The 21,370-nt window shown below is 56.4% G+C and overlaps 1 protein-coding gene across 1 annotated transcript in view; it reads left to right on the top strand.

Moving 5' to 3' along the window:
* Window positions 1-21,370, top strand: part of LGR6 (leucine rich repeat containing G protein-coupled receptor 6) — a 102,400-nt gene that overhangs the window by 38,921 nt on the left and 42,109 nt on the right. The gene's annotated exons all lie outside the window — the stretch shown is intronic.

Below are 21,370 nucleotides of genomic sequence, written 5' to 3'. Positions count from 1 at the left end.
GGTCAAGGGTCAAAGGCTAGGAGGGCCCGTGCTGCACCCCAGCCCCCCACAGGGCAGACTGTTGCTGGGGCGCCCGCTGAGTAGGGGCAGCCAGAAATGGGGGGTCGGGGGAGAGGGGGACATTTCATCCAGAGCATCAGAGAGGTTTCCACGGGGGAAAGGACTTCCACTGGACGTCTTCACACTTACCTTGAGGTTAATGTTTTCCCTGTGACTTGTGTCTTCTGCGTGCTCGGGGTCCCTGAGGGTCCTGTCTTTTACATGCTTGGGCCGCTCAGGCACTTCCTGCACTTTCTGAGACACGGAGGCCCTGCGGCTGGGAGACTAGACAGCCAGCTCCCTCCGTGGCCGTCCCCCCTGCTGCCCGGGGGGCCAGGGTGGGGACGGGGACACAGGCCCAGGGCCCCCCCGGGTCTGAGGCTGTCGAGAGGGCGTTGCCTCTTGCATTCCTGTGAAGACACCGCTGGCGGCGGGCCGGCTGGCTCTGGTCTGAACCGCTGGTCTCCGACCGTCTCTGTGCCCAGCTGCCCGCCTCCCCATGGGGGGCGGTTACCCCCCGCCCCCGACACCTCACGGGGTTTCACGAAGAGCAGGTACGCAGCGAACGTGGGGAGGACCTGGGGCAGCTGTGCCGTGCGGGATACAACTGTCACGTAGTTCATTTAACTTGTGGCCGCCCGTTCATTTCACACGTTTTTGCCGCTTTGCTGGGGAGGTAAAAGCCGAGTTTTTTGCCTCTTGAAGGATTAGTAAGTGTCAACAGAGTGAAGGGGCAGGAAAGGACATTCCAGGCAGAGGGAGAGCACGTGCAGAGACTGAGAGATAAGAAGGAACTGAGCGGGCATGGAGAATGTGCACGGGGGTGAGCTTGGCTGGCTGTGGGGGGGGCTGGGGGGCAGGGCAGGAGCAGGACGAGATCCAGAATCCACGAGAGGTGGAGGAGGACCTTGCCCAGGATTCAGGCTTTATGCTTAAGGCCCTGGGGAGCCATCACAGGACCTTCAGCCGGAGTTTGCATCATTGCAAATCACCCTGGCGGCAGTCAGGGAGGACAGCCTGGAGACGGGGAGCTGGTGCCGGCCTCCTTCGCCGAGGCAACGTGACGGGGCCGGAGGAAAGGTGGGGGCAGTGGCTAAACGGAGCAGCGGACTGGCTCTGGGAATCTGGGAATATCAAGAGGCCTGGTTGCCAGGGCTCTGGGCTCAGACTGCCTGGGTTCAAGTCTCAGCTCCTTCATTTACCCCCTGTAAGGCCTGCCGCCACCTGGCCTGTGTGCTTCTCCTTTTTCAGTAAAAGGGAGGTGGTGAAAGTGTCTGTGTCCCTCGGTAGGACAGAAAGGAGCCACTACTGCCACTGTCACCCCTGGGGATGGTGGTGTTGACCGGACGCGGGCGCCCAGGGAGAGGAAGAGTCGTACTGACCGCCAGCTCTCTGGCCTGGGCACCTGGGTGGGCGGAGAGGCCGGTCACCGACAGCCTGGCCCGTGGCGGGGACTTAGCGAGAACGTGTTGAACGAGGGGTGAGTCGTGAACCCCAGGGGATGAGCCGGGGAGGGCACGTGGCGAGGGGGCCGCCGAGGCCCCTTTGGACGTGTTGGGTTTGTGGTGCCTGCCGGTGGGGTGACCAGGCATCTGGGATAAGACGGAGCGCGGGTCGCTCTGCCTTCAGGACATCAGAGCGTGCGTGTGCCTGCGTGTGTGCGCGCACGTGCGTGTGCTGGGGAGAAGGGGGGCGCCACCCTGCCTGAAGGTTCTGTTTGGTGGGCGTTACGTCAAAGTGAGCCGCCGTCCACCTGACTCAGGCCCCTCCGGCCAGGAGGGGTCAGGAGACTGCCGGGCTGAGCGGAGAGGGGGGAATGGCCTCCGTGGAGCGCCCCGCGTGCCGGCGTCACACCCACGCGATCCGGTTCCACCCTCGTGCGCCCCGTGACAGCGGCCGTCTCTGCCGTCAGATGAGGGAACAGAGGCGCCGACCGGCTCAGGGCCTCCCGCGGTCAGAGCCGGCACCTGGGGCGGCAGGTCCGCAGCAGCCAGGCCCCCGGGGCTCAGGTCCCCAGGGAAGGCTGTTCCTCGCCTCCCCTGGGCAGGCTCCCACGGGCGTTCCTGGAACGTCGTGGAGGTTCCGTCCCGTGGTCCACGGGACAGGAGGCGGGTTTGGGTTGGGGGAGCAGGCAGGGGGTGGGCCCAGGCGTGCAGCCCGATGTGGCGCCCAGGCTCTTCGGCTCCCCATTACCCCCCCGTCCCCTGCATACGCTTGCTTCCTCCCCGACCGGTGTGGGAGGGCGAGGGTGGCCGTGCCAGCCGTGTCACGCCAGGCTTGGGCCACGGCCAAGAGAAACCACGGCAGCCAGAGGAGCCTGGGGGAAACGAGAGACTGGGTGAGGCTGAGGCAGGGCCGGGGGTGGCAGGGGAGTCCGTGGAAGAGCAGAGAAACAGCCCAGAAAGGCCTCAGGCCTGGGCTGGCTGGGGCCCGAGAGGAATCAGAAAGGCCCAGCGGCAGGATTAAATTAGGGGAGAAAACAGAAAACAGCCCCATCCTGGACACGCCGGGAGGAGCACGTCACCACAAGGGCAGCCCCGTGACGCCGCCGCTCTCTGCCGAGCCGGGGAAACGAGTCCAGGGCGGTGTGGACTCTAGCGCGAGACCCCCGTCAGAAGCAGCGCAGCCGCCATCTGAGACACACCGGGGCCTGGGCTGGGGGAGGGCGGGGGAGGGGGCGGGGAGGGGCGCCCGTGCTCGAGTCACCTGTGACGGCCGCACGCTTGGTCTCTGGGGGCTGGCGCAGTGGGTGGTCCCTCTGCAAACATGCCCGTCTCCTGGGTTCCCGCCTGTGGGGCGAGGAGGAAAGTGGCCCAGCCGTGCCACCCAGCGCACGGGCTCTTGGAGGACAGGGATCACAGGTCTTCCTGGGGGGCTTCTGAGCAGACCCCTCTTGTTCCATATCTCTGACCCTCCTCTGAGGCACAGCTGGCCCCCAGACCAGCAATGACCAGCACTTACGGCCCCTTCCGTGTGTGAGCCGCTGGTACTCACACCTCACTTCACCTTGCGGCTCTGTGGGAAGCTTAGATCGCTGACCTCGTCACCCCATGTCACAGATGAGCAAACTGAGGCACAGCTGGCGCAGGGACTCGGTGGAAGGGACACAGACAGTACGTGGCAGAGCCGGGGTCAAAGCTCAGGCAGCCTGGCCCAGGGTCCACGCGCACACCGTGACACTCAGCCACCCCCCGGGGCCATGCTGAGGGCGCCGAGCGGGCAGATGATGAGCCCTGGGCGGTGGGCCGTCGGGGGCTCTGGGACCATGGTGTCTCCCTGGGCTGGCCTTGGAGCGTACGCCCGCTGGAGGATGCCCACGGACGCAGGTTCGGCCTGCGTCTGTCTGCACCCTGGAATTCCGGGGTTGGGTGAGGCCGGGTTGGGCCGATGTAGCAAAGTGCCATAGATGGGTGGCTCAGGAGTTGTTTATTTCTAACAGCTGGAGGCCGGCAGGCTGCGATCGGGGCCGTGGTGGGGCTCTGGTGAGTGAGGGCCTCTTCCGAGCTGCAGACGCTGCCCTCGCGTTGGCGAGCAGAGATGGGCAGAGCCTTCTCCTGACTCGTGAGGGCTCTAATCCCTCCCCAGTGCCTCGCCTCCTGATTTCATCTTATGGAAGAGGGTCGGGTCTTCAACATACGAATTTCAGGAGACACAAACGTTCGGTCCATGACACACGGACAGTGTCGGTTGCCAGGGGAGCCCAGGCTGCTGACACTCTGGCATCGCCGTGGATCCCTAGAGAGCCCTGGTGCTGATCAGACTCCCAGACACTCCTCAGGAGAGGCCGTGAGGCTGATAACCATTGACTGGCGAAGAGCCTTAGTACTCGCTCGCCAGAAACAGTGCTCCGACCCGGCCACGCGAAGGGCAGCGTGTGCGCTACAGCCCACTGACCGACAGAGCCTGGGGGAGCCTGGCTGCAGCGGCCCACTGGGGTAGAGGCGGAGCCGGCTGTGCATGGGAGGGGCTCCCCGGGGAAGCATTTTCTCAGACCTGAGCGCCGGGGGAAGGAGGAGGGCATCACGGGGACAAGAACGGTGTCTGCGGGGCAGGGGCCCAGGCAGAGAACGGCTCACACCGCCTGCGGGGACCGTGTCGAGCTGTGGTTCTCCGGGCGGGGTCCCTGGGCACCGGCGCCAGCATCTCCTGGGAACCTGTCAGACGTGGCCTCCCAGGCCCCACCCGCGCCTGCTGAATCAGAACCTCTGAAGGTGTGGCCCGCAATCGCGTTTCCACGAGCCCCCCACCCCAGTGGATGCTGAGGCCCGTGGAAGAGTAAGAGCCAGTTATGGACGAAAGGGACCCCCCAGCCCCCCTGGGCGGCTTCAAATAGCAGACTCGGACGCTTGCACAGTCTGGAGGCCGCAGGCCAAGATGAAGGTGTCAGCAGGGCGGGTCCTCCTCAGAGCCTCCTCCCGTGGCTGTCGGCTGCCAGCGTTCCTCGTGGCCACGCCACCCGTCCTCACAAGGTCCCTCCTTTCTGCTTGTGTCTCTCACAGGACACTTGTCACTGGGTTTAGGGCCACCCCAATAATCCTGGTGATCTCACCTCGAGACCCCCTAACTTAGTTATACCTGCAAAGACTCTTCCAAATACGGTTCTTCCATCCACAAGCTCCGGGAGTTAGGATGACAACACACCTTCTTGGGAGGCGCCACCCAGCCCAGCCAGGGGTGTGAGGGGGACAGAGGGCCGGTGAGGGTCCCGCGGAGAGTGGCAGGGTGATAGCTGGTGTTGAGTCAGAAGGAGACCAGAGGCTCAGCCAGGGTGGTGGTCCGTGAGTCAGCCGGGCAGGGGGGCGGCGTCTGCCCAGCACGGCCCGGCACCAGCGGGAGGTGGGACACGGGCCTGGAGGTCTGGGCGGCTCTGACCCTGGCGATGCCCGGTCTGCCATGGACAAGCCCCCGAGCTGCCCCGAGCTCTCAGGTGAACCAGTGGATATGGTCAGCGCCGCCCAACTTGCCTGCCGGCCAGAGAAAGCCCAAAACCCGGCCATGCTGTGGGGCCCACCGAGGGGTCCCCAGGGACCACGAGGTGGCAGATGGCCTCCCTGGCACGGCTATTTCGGGCCCTATATTATATGCTACTGTATTTGGATCTCCCCAAGGTTCTGGGAGTTGATGACTACATGCGTCTGGGGCAGAGGCTGCTTTGAGGTGGGTGGGTGGGCGGGCACGCGGGCAGCCCCCTGCGTGTGACGAAGGTCTCAACACGGGTGATTTGGTTTCCGGAGAACTAGGAGAGTGTCCGCGTGGGCTGGGCCCTGGGATCCTGTGAGCGTTCTTTCAGCCGTAAGTGCTGGTCTGGGAGAGAGCTGGCCCAAGCTGGGCCACCAAGGAGCAGTGTGGTCCTCGGCCCTTGTGGGTCTCCTCAGCCCCGTGGAGCACCTACAGGCCTAGGCCTGAGAGACCTGGGAGAGGCAGGGGCACCCAGGGCGGGGGTGGGAGCTGGCCCCTCAGACTGAGATTAGGTGCACGTGGGCCCCGGGCAGAGCCGAGAGGTGGGGTGACCCCCCCCATGGGGAGATGACAGAGGCCAGGTTCCTCCTTCCTGCATTGGTGCGTCTTCCTGAGCAGCTGATGCCACTGTGGAGACCTGGCCTGGGTTCTGGGTACGTGTGGGGGGAAGAGGAGATCCAGCCCCTGGTGTCCATCCATCCACCCATCCACCCACCCATCCATCCACCCATCTACCCTTCCATCCATCCACCCATCCACCCATCCATCCACCCATCCATCCATCCATCCACCCTTCCATCCATCCACCCATCCACCCATCCATCCACCCTTCCATCCACCCTTCCATCCATCCACACATCCACCCTTCCATCCACCCTTCCATCCATCCACCCATCCACCCATCCATCCACTACCCACCCTTCCATCCATCCACCCATCCACCCACCCATCCATCCACCCATCTACCCTTCCATCCATCCACCCATCCACCCATCCATCCATCCTTCCATCCATCCACCCATCCACCCATCCATCCACCCTTCCATCCATCCATCTGTTCGCTTGCTTATTCAAGCCTGAAATGCCTGAGCTCAAGAGTAAAACAAGGGCCCTGCCTTTCAGCGGCTCGTGCTTTGACGTGGGAATATCGCACACCTAGACCCCCGTCCCTACCCCTCCCCACCCATACACCACGGACTTAAGCTTCAGAGACAGAAAAGTCAGGGTAGGTGAATATGATGTAAAGTCAGTGTAGAAAAGCAAAGCAGAGCTGATGGACGTGGTGAAGCCCAGTGTATGTAATGAGAATCACACTTGTGGTTCAGGCTTGTTGAACGCCCACCGTGGTACCAGGAGCTAGGCTAATGCTCAGCAGATGTCACCTCATTCATTCCTGGTGACACACCTCTGTGGGACGTCCCGTGATCCCCATTTTACAGATGAGGAATGAAGGTTCAGGGAATTGATCACAGAGTTGGTAAACGGTTTGTCTGCTGGGAGCTCACCACCTCGTTTCAGAATTCCATCCCACTGAAGCCTTAGAGCCCAGAGCGGGGTGAGGGGTGGCCAGATCCCAGCCAGCAAGAGGTGGGGACGGCATCTGTGTGCCGGCCGCCAGCCTTCCGCTGGCTGCTCGCCTGCCCCCCTCCACCCGGCCATGCAGCCGTCCGTCTGTCCGTCCGTCCAGGGAGAGAAGACTGGGCGGGGGCTGGGAGAGGGCGATCTTTCCTGAGAGTCTGTGAGTAATCTTCCACCTGTCTCTGGCCTTTGGTGCCCGGTGGTGGCCAGCCGCTCGCCGGCGTGTGGGAGTCTGCACGCCGGCCGGGAAGGGCCGCCGCAGAGGCCGCAGGGTGGAGGCTGCCGGCCCAGGCTCAGGGCCTCAGAGTACCGGGGGAGGCAGCGGGTCACCGGGTCCAGGCAGGGGAGGGGACTCTCCCAGCGTCACCAGCGACCATCATTTTACGAGCCTCTGTGACCTCTCTGGCCAGATGGCTGTAAGATCAGTGGTTCTGGAATGTGGCCCCCCCGGGACTCTGGCCAAAGCGGCGGCGCCCCCTCACCGGCCGCAACACCTGTGTTTGGACTTGGAGCCAACTCCTCCCCCCGCCTGCCCCGAAATAAAACCGTCCCGCTCCAGCGGGACCTGGTCTGGAGGACTCTGTGGACCCTCGGGAGGGGTCTAGGTGGTGGGGAGGGGCGGGGGGGGGCCGCGTTGTCTCCAGCTGGGTGAGTCTCGAGGGGCCCTGGCAGCCCTGGAGAGGACAGCCCCTCACAGAGCCGTGTCTCCCCGAGAGAAGGGGCAGGTCTGGCTCCCGGCTCCTCCCACGCACGCCCTCTGGAGACTTCTTCAGGGCGCCCCACCCTGACGCCCCGCGCTCCCGGAACACAGCAGCTGTCTGGGGCTGGAGGTGACCTTGGCCCATCCTTCTCCTCGGAGGCACCGCAGTTTGGGCCGAGACCAGGAGGAGAGGCAGAGAGAGGGTGGGAACAGGGAGGGGAAGCAGGAAGGGGCTTGCTCTGAGGGTGTCCAGGTGACGGCACCGCCCAGCGCCCCCGTGGGCTGCAGGGCTCTGGGCTCTGGTGCCGTCTCAGACGCTCTGCTCCAAGGCCCTTCCAGCCCCCCCCCCACCCCGCACAGTGCCCACGTTGCTCCGTTTGTCGCCTCTGGCTGGCCTCTGCGTCTCCCGGTCCCTCCCAGGGGCTCTCACCAAGGCCCAGGCCTTCCCTAGCCTGCAGGCTCTTCCCAGTCCTTGCCTCACGGGGCCTCAGCTCTCTCTACCTGCCTGGCTTCTCCTCAGTCTCCTCTGCAGGCCCGCAGCCAGTGCCACCCTGTCGATGTCAGAATCCTGGGGGCTCTCTCCTCGTCCCTCTCGAGTCTGCGCCTGCAGCCTGGGCCGCTGTGTGGGCTGCCGGTGGAGTCTCGCGTGGGTGGCCAAGCCGGCCTCGTGCTGAACACCCCCGACGCCCCTCCTGAGGGCGTTCCAGCCCCAGCCTCTGTGTCATCACTTACTTTCTTGATCCACGACTTGGCAGCCACCCTGACCCTCTCACCACTGCCCACCGTCGTCCCTGCCGGGGGTGCAGCAGCCTCCCTGCCGGCCCACCCCGCACTGCCAGAGCGTCCTGCTCGCCTGCTGTCATCCTCTTACTTCCCTTCTCCGTCCCCTCTGAGCTTCACGAGGGTGGACCCCGTCCCTCCTTTCACTGAGGTTTCCCCACTGCTGGTACCGTGCCTGGCCCGTGCAGGCGCTCAGGCATCTTTGCTTATAAACGTATAAACGGATGAACGCAGACCGGGCCGCGAGGTGAGGCAGCCGGGCCAGGGGTGAACAGGTGAGAACGGAGCTGTGATTTACACTCAGGTGTGTCTGCTCCTTAACGTGGACCGTCCTTCTGCCGACGCTTGCTGCTCCCACTCCCCTCTGGAAGCTTCCCCAGAACACCCAGGAATTCGGGGAAGGAGGGTGTCCCTGTGGGGGGGAGGCGGAGGGCAGGCCGAGCTTGGACGGGAGTTGGGGGAAGACAGCAGCCGAGGGCTGGAGCCAGCAGAGCGCGGTCGCGGCCTGGCATGGACGCTGCCCGGGCCCCGGCCGTGTGCTGCCAGGGCCTGCAGTTAGCGCCTGCATCTGCCCAAATAAAGCAGAGGTGGGAAATAAACTTGTTATTTTCTTTAAAAAGCCACACAATGCCCTCCAAAGCCAAGAATAACGTTTTTTAGGATTACCTGCCACTTCGGCATGGTCCCTGCCCCTGTGGGCAATGCGGGCCTTACTCTGTGAAGCGGCTGGGCCAGGAGGGTCATAATTTCCGGAGCTCAGGGTGGGCGGCTGGGGATGAAGAGTCAGTGTCTGGATGCGATGCATCTCAGCCGGGAGCCGGGAGGCTGGACCCCCGCTCCCAGTCCCCTTCCTTCCTGCTCCTCAGCGGGGGCCGCAGGCCTCCTCAGGGAGCCCCCAGGCCTCTGGACCGCCGCAGCTGCCTCGGTCCCGGCCCCAGGCCCGGCCCCAGGCCCAGCGTGCTCCTCTGGCCCTGTTAACCGGCCCCTCAGCTGCACATCTAGTAGCCTGGGCCTGCAGTAAAACCCTTCCTCCAAACATCTGGAGTGGGGGGAAATGGAGGGGGAGAGCATGTCTGGGGGCCGGGGGTGGCGGTGCTGAAAGCCAGCTGTCTCCGCGATTCTTAGTCCTGCTGCTTGCTGGTGCGGAATGGGTCGGAGGGGCCAGGTGAGGGTGGGCCCAAGGCTCCCCCAGGTCATTGGATGGCACCACTTTCATAATATTGCTCCTCTGATCAGAAACCACAGACCTCAGGGCCAGCAGGACAAGTCTTCCTATGAGTTACACCTGCTTTCACGTCAGTGTGCCTATACCTGCTCTCTACCCACTCCAGCCAGGTCACTTACCTTGTCGTGTCCCTAGCTCCCCAGACCTGTCCTCGCCTACCTCCAAGCCTTGGCTGGAGCTGTTCCTCAGGCTAGGATGCGTTTCCTCTTCCTTTCTGCCAGGATTTGCCTCTCTACTGCTTGACTCAATGCAACACACCTCCTCCAGGAAGTCCTCCTAGACTGATTCCATCTGACTCTGAGCCTGCTGAGTACGCTGAGTACCAGAACCAGGCATCCTCAGTTCTCACAGCCAGGATGGCAGGAGGGGAGGCCCTGGCCCGAGCAGAGCAGAGCAGGAAGGATCCAGGCGGAGCTCTCTTGTCTTTGCTGGTGCTGACCTGGAGCCTGCCAGCTGCCACTGGCTGCCGGGGCTGAAGGAGAATACAATCAGAATTCAGATCGGTGGGGAGGGCAGGGTGTGGGTGCAGACATAGTAAATACCCGTTAGGTATTATCTACAGATTTGTTTCAGAGCGGGGGGCAGGGCGGCATGTGGTGGGGATGGGATGCTAAGTGGTGACCTTCTGGCAAGTCTGGAGAGTTCTGAGAAAGGTTGGTCCATGCCGACCCAGGCAGACGGGCCCCTTCTTGGCCCATCTCTCCCTGGTGAGACCTGACCCGTGTCCTGGATCTGACTGCCCCAGCCACTTGGAGTCTGGGAGTCAGAGGGAGAAGGGAAGTGAGGCTCGGGGGGCGTGGCCAGTGGCCACTCACGTCCCCCTCAGCCAGGCCTCATGTATCTGCCAACCCTGGGTGGGCGGTGTGCTGGCTCAGACTGGGCTGGGCTGGGGGCTCCCGGAGGCTCTGTCTCCTTTCAGCTGCGAGGGGGGTGTGTGATTCCAGCGACTTTCTCTGAAATCGCTGCTGCTTGTCTTTGGAAGCCAGTTCCACTTTCTAGGTGAAAGTTGTCTGCACATCCTGAGCCGTGGTCTGTAAGCTGCGAACTGGGGATGATAAAGTGACTGCTCTGAAGCTTCCTGAGATGCTCCGTGTTCTGCCGGGAGGGTCCCAAGTGCACGTGCAGCGCGTTGCTGTGATGAGGCTTATTATTAGACTGACCCATGGGGCCGTCAAACTCCATGTGCGGGACCCTGAGGCTGTGGGGGCTGGAGCGGCGGGCGGGCCTTCACCCCCATCGGGCTTTGCTGCAAAACCAGGTGGGGTCCTCCTGGGGGGCCGGTCACCCCCGTGTGGAGCGAGTGTGAGGCCCTCACCGCTTTCCCTCCATGGCGGTCAGCACACGCACCAGGCCGATGAGACACCAGCTCCAGCGAGTGACCGTCAGGTGGAGGTTAGGACATGGTCACAGCAGGTCCGTGCAGGCGCGAGCGTCCAAGCTGGGGTTTGAATCTGAGCTCATCTGAAGCGCAGGTCCTTCCACTCTTCTGCATAGGTGAGGAGTTTGATGGCTAGTTTCTTCTCCTTTTTTCTCTCCTTTTTCATAGCTTTACTTTTAAAGGGCAAAACACCTGCGGAATTTAAATACCAATGGGTTCTCCTGTCCAGACGCTCCCAGGACCATCTGTCCTCTCTCAGTGGAGAAGAGGTCTGGTACTTTGTTCGTGTACATCTTTCTTATCTGCAGTGTGATCGGCAACTTCTTGCGGACATGTTAACTTTTCCACATCCGTATCAGGACTTGCAAACCCAAATTCATCCTCTGCGGCCACGATAATCTCCAGTTGGTCCAAACTAAGGTCTTCATAGAATGGGAACCAGGAGCTTTTCCGCGTCAATCTTGTCATAGTTCCCAGACAACACGGTCTTTGGTTTGGTCCAAAGTCAAAGGGGGCATCGCTGGGCTGGCAGCGTAGCCGTGAATCTACCTGGAACCAAGAGCAAGGGCCCGAAGGACACACTGTGTTCGAACATAAAACGCCTCGAAATAAATGCCCAAAGCTTTCAGGGCTTTAGAGAACCCCTGGCATCTGAGTCTAACTGTGGCCATTAGGATACACTGAGTCACAGAGCTGCTGCTCTTGGGGGCCTGGCGGCAGGCTTCTGAGATGAGCGGGAGCTTCGTGATGCCAGGGTCCCTCCTGGCTGGAGAAGCAGCAGAGCCCCACAGGGAGAAGCACCCGGGCTGGGCTTCGCAGGTAGAATGCAAGGTGAGCAGTGGAGAGAAAAGGACAGCCCTGCTGGGGGGGCGGCAGGCCGAGCAGAGAAGAGGCTGTGAACTGGGGGGCTGGGGGCGACGCTGGGCCTGGAGAAGGCAACCTTGGTGCGGGCCTGGAGAAGGCAGCCTTGGTGCAGGCCTGGCTGGCAGCCTGGAGGAGGCCGGTCTGCAGCGAGGGCTGGCCCTTCCATGAGGCCAGTGAGGAGGCTGTGCGGGGCAGAGCCTGGACCACAGCAATGGCCCCAGAGAGGGGGCCCCAGAGAATGAGGCTTCTCCCGCTCAGCCCGCAGTCCTCCCCTCCCCGAGCCCCGCCCCACACAGGCGCCATCCCCAGCCGAACGCAACAGAGCCTGGGACTTAATTATACACTGACACAGTTTGTTTTTAAAAAACATGTTTGTTTTTGTTCTGACTTATTGTAGAGAATTTAGAAAATATAGAAAATAAAAAGTAAATAGAAATCACCCACAATTCTACCACCCAGACGCGATGCTTGTTAACGTGTCTGCATTTCTCTCTGAAACCACATACCCTCACAAACACATGCTTCCTTCATGATGTGTTAAATCTTTACAAATTGTGTTGGGGCCTGGTTTATTGTTCCTTCAAGACTGTACTAACATAGCACTGGGGTAATTGTTTTAGCTTTAAGTACTTTTAAAATTTGAGATGCAATTCACAGCATAAGATCACCCTTTAGAAGGAGACAGTTGAGTGTTTTTAGCATGTGTACAAACTTGTGCAGCCATTAGCACTCTCTAATTCCAGCACATTCTCATCTCCCCAAAAGAAAACCCATCACCGTGAGCTGTCACTCCCCATCTCCGCTCCCCACACCCCAGCCCCCGAGACCTCTAATCTACTTTCTCTCTCTCTGCATTTGCCTATTCTGGACATTTCCTATAAATGGAATCGTACAAAACGTAGCTTTTTGTGTCTGGCTTCTTTCACTTAGCACGTTGTCAAGATTCACCCAGGTGTGTATTCGTGGCTCTATCAGTACTTCATTCCTTTTGATGGCTGAATGATATTCCATTGTGTGGATAGACCACGATCTGTTTACCTGTTACCAGTTGGTAGATGTTAGGTTGTTTTCACTTTTTGGTTATTGTGAATAATGCTGCTGTGGACATTTGTGTGGATGTGTTTTCAGTTCTCTCGGGTGTATAACCAGGAGTGAAATTGCTGGGTCACATGGTAACTCTATGGACAGCTGTTTGAAGACCTGCCAAACTATCTTCCAAGGTGGCTGCAGCATCTCACCTTCCCAGCAGCAGTGTCTCTATGTCCGTGTCCACACTTGGTACTGTCTTTGTAATTATGGTTTCCTCATGGGTGTGAAGTGGTGTCTCGTTGTGGTTTTGATTTACACATCCTGGTGACTAATGGTGTAGAGCATCTTCTCATGTGCTTATTGGCCATTTGTTTATCTTGTTTGGAGAAATCTCTGTTCTGATCTTTTGCCTATTTTAAAACTGGATTGTCTTTTTCTGTTGTTGATTTGTAACAGTTCTTTAAATATTCCAGATACAAGTCCCTTACTGGATGTATGATTTGCAAATATCTTCTCGCATTCTGAGTCTTGTCTTTTCACTTTCTTGATAGTGTCCTTTAAAGAACAAAAGTTTTTCATTTTGGTGAAGTCCAGTTGATCTGTGTTTTCTTTCTTTCTTTTTTTTTCTTCGTTCTTTTGTTGTTTTGTTTAAGAAACTATTGTCTAATCCAAGGTCAGGAAGACTTATAGCTACGTTTTCCTCTAAGAGTTTTATAGTTTTTGGTCTTCGATCTGTTTTGAGTCCGTTTTTGTATAAGGTGTGAGATAGAGGTCCGATTTCATTCTTTGTCCTGCAGATGGAGAGTTCAACAAACCATTTCATCACCCCAAAGGCTATTTTTTGAAAAGACTGTTCTTTCACCCATTGAATTGTCTTAGCATCCTTGTTTGTAATCAGTTTTCCATAAATGTATGAATGTATTTCTGGATTCTCAGTTCTATTCAGTTGACCTATACATCTATCCTTATAGACCATCCAGTCTTTTTTTTTTAAAATTAATTAATTAATTAATTAATCTGGTTGCACCGGGTCTTAGTTGCGGCAGTCGTGCTCCTTGGTTCCGGCATGCATGTGAGATCTAGTTCCCTGACCAGGGACTGAACCCGGGCCCCTGGAGCTCGGAGTCTTAACCACTGCGCCACCAGGGAAGTCCCTACGCCGTCCAGTGTTGATGATTGTAGTTTTGTAGTGAGTTTTGAAATCAAGAAGTGTGAGTCATCCAGCTTTGTTTTTCTGTTTCATGATTGTTTTGACTATTCTGTCTCCCTTGCATTTCCATATGGATTTTTAGGATTTGCTTGGCAATTTCTGCCAAAAAAAAAAAAGGGGGACCCTGGGAGTTTGATAGCGGTTGTGTTGAATCTATAGATCAGTTTGGGGAGGGTTGCCATTTTAACAGTCCATGAACATGTCTTTCCATTTATTTAGATATTCTTTAATTTCTTTCAACAATGTTTTGTGGTTTTCAAAGTATAGACTTTGTACTTTTTATTAAATTTATTCCTATTTGCATCGATGTTATTGTAAATTGAATTGTTTTTTTATTGAAATACAGCGGATTTACAATGTTGTGTTAGTTTCTTGTGTACAGCAAATGATTGGTATACATATTTATGCATATATATATTCTTTTTCATAATAGGTTGTTACAAGATATTGAATATAGTTCCCTGTGCTATATAGTAGGTCCTTATTGTTTATCTATTTTATATATAGTAGTGTGTATATGTTAATCCCAAACTCTTAATTTATCCCCCCTCCTTTCCCCTTTGGTAGCCATAAGTTTGTTTTCTATGTCTGTGAGTCTGTTTCTGTTTTGTAAATAAGTTCATTTGTATCATATTTTAGATTCCACATAAAAGTGATATCATATGATATTTGTCTCTGACTTACTTCACTTAGTATGATAATCTCTAGGTCCATTCATGTTGCTGCAGATGGCATTATTTCATTCTTTTTTATGGCTGAGCAGTATTCCATTGTCTATATGTACCACATGTTCTTTATCCGTTCATCTGTTGATGGACATCTAGCTTGCTTCCATGTCTTGCCTATTGTGAATAGTGCTGCTATGAACATAGGGGTGCATATGTATCTTTTCGAATTAGGGTTTTGTCCAGGTATATGCCCAGGAGTGGGATTGCTGGATCATATGGTAGTTCTTTGTTTAGTTTTTTGAGGAACCTCCATACTGTTCTCCACAGTGGCTGTATCAATTTACATTCCCACCAGCAGTGCAAGAGTGTTCCCTTTTCTCCACACCCTCTCCAGCATTTATTGTTTGTAGATATTTTAATGACGGCCATTCTGACCGGTGTGAGGTGATACGTCATTGTAGTTTTGATTTGCATTTCTCTAATACAGGGGTCCCCGACCCCCAGGGCCACGGACCAGTACCGGTCTGCAGCCTGTTAGGAACTGGGCCGCACAGCGGGAGGTGAGCGGTGGGTGAGTGAGTGAAGTTTGCTCTGCCGCTCCCATTGCTCCCCATTGCTCATATTACCACCGGGACCATCCCCCCATCGGTGGAAAAATTGTCTTCCATGAAACTGGTCCCTGGTGCCAAAAACGTTGGGAACCGCTGCTCTAATAATTAGCGATGTTGAGCATCTTTTCACATCCTGTTGGCCATCTGTATGTCTTCTTTGGAGACATGTCTGCCCGTGTTTTGATTGGGTGGTTTGTTTTTTTGTTACGGAGTTGTATGAGCTCTTTGTATATTTTGGAATTTAAGCCCTTGTCGACTGCATCGTTTGCAAATGTTTTCTCCCAGTCTGTAAATTGTCCTTTTGTTTTGTTTATGGTTTCCTTCACTGTGCAAAAGCTTGTGCGTTTGATTAGGTCCCGTTTGTTTATTTTTGCTTTTATTTCAATTACCTTGGGAGATTGGCCTAAGAAAACGTTGGTCCGGTCTACGTCAGAGAATGTTTTGCCTGTGTTCTCTTCTAGGAGTTTTATGGTGTCATGTCTTATATTTAAGTCTTTAAGCCATTTTGAGTTTATTTTTGTGTATGGTGTGAGGGAGAGTTCTAACTTCACTGATTTACATGCGGCTATCCAGCTTTCCCAGCACCACTTGCTAAAGATGAATTGTTTTCTCAATTTCACTTTTGAATTGGTCACTGCAAGTGTGTAGAAGTACAGTTGATTTTTGTGTATTTATCTTGAATCCTGCAATCTTGCTGTACTTATTTATAAGCTGAAATAGTTAATTAGGTATTTTAATGTTTGGGGTTTTGTTTTGTTTTTTCTTTTTTGGTAGTTTAACGTTTGATAAGGAAAGTTCCCGTCCATTTTTCTGTTATATTTTGCTCATCTATTTGTTTTATAACATGGCCTTCAGCTTTATTTTATGAGGCTACACCTAACTCCCGCCCAAAAAATCCCATTCAGTACATTTTCTGATCCCTTACATATTTGCGAATATATTTTTGTGGACTTCACATATAATTATCAAAATAACTGGATATAAGATTCATGGATCATTATGTATTTTTTCTCAGAATCCTGTCGATGTAGCTCAGGTTTTCCCCTGGCATGTGGTGTGCCAGAAAATTCGGAGCTTGCCCTCATCATTTTTTCCTTAGAGAAGAGCATGTGTCTTCCTTATGAATGCTTATGGAAGTTTTTCCCTTTATCTTTACAATTTAAAGTTTAGCCAGGATGTGTCTGGGTATGAATCACTTTTCCTTCAGTTTGCCTGGAACACAATAAACATTTATAAAATACATTTTTTTCAGCTTCAAAGAATTTTCAAAAAGTATAGCTGTGCTGTGCTTCTGCCCCGTTCATTGTGGGTTAATCTCCTGAACGCCTGCAGTTCTCAAGTTCAGATTTAATTCTCTCTCCTGCTCGTCTGATCTGTTTCATGACTTTGGTCTCGTGGTTCTGGCCTGTGTTGCGACGTCAGGGGCAGTGCCCCATCCTGTTCTCATGGCCGATTAACTCTCTGCGGTGCTGCTTCCGCTGTCACCTGGGACGCATGTTCCAATGTTGCTCTTTCAACTTTCCCTTCCTGGAACTTCCCTGCCCACCCAGCTCCACTCACATTTCAATTTGAATTTTTTTTTTTTTTTTTTTTTTTTTTTGCGGTACGCGGGCCCTCTTACTGTCGTGACCTCTCCCGTTGCGGAGCACAGGCTCCGGACGCGCAGGCTCAGCGGCCACGGCTCACGGGCCCAGCCGCTCCGCGGCATGTGGGATCCTCCAGGACCGGGGCACGAACCCGTGTCCCCTGCATCGGCAGGCGGACTCTCAACCACTGTGCCACTAGGGAAGCCCTTCAATTTGTCTTTGAAGTTTACCTTTCTTTTCCCCATTTTGTGCTGTTGTTCCTCTGTCTCTGCCTTTTCTCTCCTGTGCATGTCCGCTCCTGTCCCACCGACACCATCATTTTCTGTACCTTATTGAGGATGTTTTTATTCTCATTCTAGTAATAAATTATTTTTAGAGATTTGATCTTTTCCTGGGTTTCAGGATGCTATTATCATGTTCATGTTCTTCAGAATTTAAAAAAATTGTTGCTTTAAACTTCTTTCTCTTTTAAAAAATTTTATTTAAAAAAATGTGGTTATACACAAACTATCAATACTGTGGTACAAATGAACTTATTTACAAAACAGAAATAGAGTCACAGATGTAGAAAACAAACTTATGGATACCAGGGGGGAAGGGGGGGATAGATTGGGAGATTGGGATTGACACATACACACTACTATATATACAATAGGTAACTAATAAAGACGGGCTGTAGAGCACAGGGAACTCTGCCCAATACTCTGGGAGGTTGGGATTGACACATACACACTACTATATATACAATAGGTAACTAATAAAGACGGGCTGTAGAGCACAGGGAACTCTGCCCAATACTCTGTAATGACCTATATGGGAAAAGAATCTAAAAAAGAGCGGATGTGTGTAGACGTATAACTGATGCACTTTGCTGTACACCTGAAACTAACACAGCATCGTAAATCGACTCTACGCCAATAAAAATTTAAAACAAAACCCCAAAAATCTTGGTTAAATCTGCCTAACATAAAATGTTCCCTCTTAATCCTAGTCAAGTGTGCAGCTGAGTGGCGCTAAGTGCCTCACATCGCTGTGTTGCCGGGCCCACCACGCGTCCCCAGACCTCCCTCCGTCCTGCAAAACTGAAACTCTGCACCTGTTAGGCACTCGCTCCCCAGCCCCCGACCCAGCCCCTGGCCCCCACCCTTCCTCTTACTGTCTCTGTGACTTTATGACTCTAGGGACCTCATGTAAGTGGAATCGCACAGTGTTTGTCCTTTTGTGTCTGGCTTACTTCGCTCAGCACCATGTCCTCGAGGTTCATGCACGTGGTAGCAGGTGTCAGCATCTCCTTCCTTCTGCGGCCTGAGTAATAGTCCACTGTGTGTGTGCACACATTTTGTTGGCCCATCATCCGGTGATGGACGGTTGGATCGCTTCCAGCCTTTGGCTGCTGTCGCCGTTCTGTGACGGTGGGTTTACGAAGGGCCCTTTGGGTCCTGCTTCCCCTGATCCTCAAGGAGACAGCATCTCACCGGGACACGGTGTTTGTCACCAGGAGGCGACGTGGATCCGCACGGTTTGGCTCTCCATCGTCCGGGGCTGTTTCACTCAGCTTCTCAGATACACGGCTGGGAGGCAGTGATCCCCAGGCTGATTTTCAGCACCTAGGCAGGGGCTCGTAGCTCTGGTGTGCTGTGTGGAAGCGTCCACTTCTCCCAGCGGGTGGCTCTCTGATTCCCTGGGCCAAGGACTGCACAGAGGACTGCATGGTGTGAAGGTTCGCTCCCCGGCTGAACATTGGACGCGCCAGAGGAAATGTTAAACGATGCTATGCTTAGGCTCCGCCCTGAACCGACGACTCAGGGGTTCTGGGTCCGGCCCAAGCAGCAGAGGTGTGACGGCTCCTCAAGTGACGCCACGGTGGGGCCACGGCCAGAGCTGCTTTGTCTCAAGATGCCTGACTCGGGCTGTCCTCCTGCGCGGTGGCCCTGGCCTCCCAGGATGCAGGTGCCACCGCCCCCCGCCCCTCCCTCCGGCCGCGTTGTTTTCGGGAATCGGGGTCTCTGAGTGGACACGGAAGTGGGGATTGGGGTGCCGTGGGGGGCTGGAGCCCTGGCTGCCTGGAGACGCGTCGCTCACGCAGGGGAGGCGGCTGTGCGGTTTTCTGGAACGCGATTCCGAAGAAGCGGGGAGGGGGGGCGTGCCCTCCGCCTTCCGTCTAAGGCTGGGGGCTCCTCTGTCTCACAGGGCGAAACAGATGAAAACCACTCATTGCTGGCGGTTTTCCTCAGCTCCACTGACCTCGGGGCCGGCAGAGACGTCAGATTCTGGTTAAGTTCTGCTTCCGGTCAAGGCCTAAGCTTTCGTCTTTTTCTGTGTCTCCATAGGTGTTGTAGTGGGAAGGTGGTTACGTTTTCCTCTGTCTTAACTGGGAGCTACTGGAGTATCTGACCTGTCTCCTGGGCCAGGGGAGAGGCCTCTGGCTACTTTCCCGTGTCGAGGGCTTCAGCGCGGGTGGAGGTGCGGGGTGCTCACGGGTCAATCCGTGAGGCCCGAGCAGGTGACGGGTGTCGGGGGCCCCCGAGGGGGAGGAGGGGAGCCTAGTGCAAGGAAGGGCACCGACCTTTACAGAGGTGCAGAGGTGAATAAGCCATGAACTCGGGACAGGAAGTGGGAAGAGAGAGAGGCATATTTCCCAGATGAAGTGGAGAATGGGGGGCCCTTCTGAGAAACGAGGCTGATGCGAGAGTGATTCCGGGGACGGGCTCTTTAGCCCCAGCTAAAGAGGTCGGAGTTGGCCGGAAGCCGTAGGTGACCGGGCAGGAGGAAGACAAGCCCAGAGCATGGGGTGGTTCTCTAGTCTGTGTGAGTGGATGGGTGGATGGATAGACGGATGGACGGGCGGACAGAGGGGTCGGTGGAGGGACGGGAGGTAGGGGCTGGGGGAAGGGACCGAGCCCACGCGGCTGTGGCCTCCCGGCTCCTACGCTGGCCCACGGGGAGCCGGGGGCCCTCGGGAGGAGGGATGGCCGGACCCTGGGCTAGGGACGCAGGACCGGCGTCTTCTTTCCATCCCCCAGGGCACCCTTTTCCACGGCGCCTGTCACTGCGGGGTCTGGTGGGACGGCCTTGAAGACACTGGGGTGTTGATTGTGTTCCCTGAACCTCGGACATCTCCGCCCCTCCCGGGGGGTCGTCTGCCTCTTCCCCCACCGGCCATAGCGCTCCTTGCCCAGGGCAGGCGCCCTGGCCCCAGGCAGCCGCAGGACAGGCTAGCGCCTCTCAGACGGCCCAGGAAGGGCCACCGAAGCCAGCCTGCTGTCGGGAATCCAGCGGGCGGCAGGCGGGGGCGTGGATGGGTGCCTTGCAGGGTCCCCGCCCAGGATCCTGGGAGTGTCACCCACAGGGCTGGCCTTCTGCCCAGGTCTGTAGGTCTGTGTCTTCAGGGGAAGCTGGTAAAGGCTGCACACGGAGGCTCCTCCCTGCCTCCCTCAAGGAGGGCAGGTAATTATTCTTAGATGCTGCTGCCAAGTAAACACGCGGAATAGCCTGGAGGAAGGCTCGGGTGTCACCTTTGATGTACACAAAGGAAGCTCTCTCCGCTCCTGGGGTTCTCGCCCGTCCATCACTCTCCTGGCGGGTGGAGGGGGAGGGTGGCTCGGGCTTCAGCAGAGCTCAGAGGACCGGCTGGAATTGGCTCTGTCTTAACATCCTCCCTCTGATCTGCGGAGAGGCTGACAGCGAGAGGGGAAGGATCTCATTACGTGACACAAACCAGAGCTAAGGAAACCACGGTCCTGCGACAGACGCAGACTTTCCCGTGTGGGGAGAGGTGGTGAGCGGTGTTGCCCTAACCCTCCCCTCCGCTGGGGGGGACACAGGGATGAATTAAGGCTCCGTCTCCTGTACCCCCGCGCCCGCCCCTGCAGCAAAGCTCGACGTTAAGCTTCTGGAGGCCTAGCTGTCACCGCACGCTCTGCCCCCGACGCTGTCCGTCACTTTAGGGCGCGTCCTCCCGCTGGGGTGCTCGGGGTTCCAACCCCCAAGAGCTCTCATTTCTGGACTCAGCATCGCGCCCACCCTGGGAGGCCGGGCAGTGGGGCCCCAGCTCTTCGCGAGACCTTGGCCATGACGCGGGGCAGGCGCGGCCGTCCCCCTTGGGTCTCTGGGAGGCTAAACCGGGCCCTGTCTGTGGGGCAGAGAAGGGTGAGTGCCGTATGCTCCCCAGCGGACCAGGGCGGGAGGGAAGGGAAACTGGCTCCATGCCAACCGCCCTCTTTGGCTCTGCCCTCTACTCTGTGACCTTGACCGTCCTTGACCCCTTTCCTCCTTGGTTGCGGGGGTCCCTTTCAGCTCTCCCCCTGTGACTGGTCTCTTCTCGGTAGGCAGTCCTATGAACAGTGCTGGAAGCCCTCAGGACTCCATCAAAACAAACAAAAGCCACACAGATGGAATGCCCGCTTGGCAAGTTGCAGGGAGAGGACACAGCCCATGCCCCCGGGGCTCTTCCCGTCTGGTCAGAGAAAAGCGTGGTGACGGTCAGAGTCCAGAGCTGGCCTCGGCCTTCCCCCCACTGCCCTGAGCGTCCGTCCCATCCTCCGCCCGGAGCTCCCTGCGTTCCAGTCTGTGTCCCAGTACCAGAAGTTTCTCTCCAAAAGCTATAATCTCCATTAAAATTAAAAGGCTGCCTAATAATGTCTGCCAGATTTCTAAAAACACTATCGGCAACCTCCATTCTTTAAAAAAGGAATAGTGTCCAAGTGGTAAAATTTTAAGCGTCCTGAGAAGCTTGTGGGCCAC

This window comes from Physeter macrocephalus, chromosome 4 (genome assembly GCF_002837175.3).
Source record: "Physeter macrocephalus isolate SW-GA chromosome 4, ASM283717v5, whole genome shotgun sequence".
Lineage (NCBI taxonomy): Eukaryota > Metazoa > Chordata > Mammalia > Artiodactyla > Physeteridae > Physeter > Physeter macrocephalus.
Note: the sequence above shows the minus strand (reverse complement) of the source record. Positions and strands in the feature narration are given on the sequence as shown.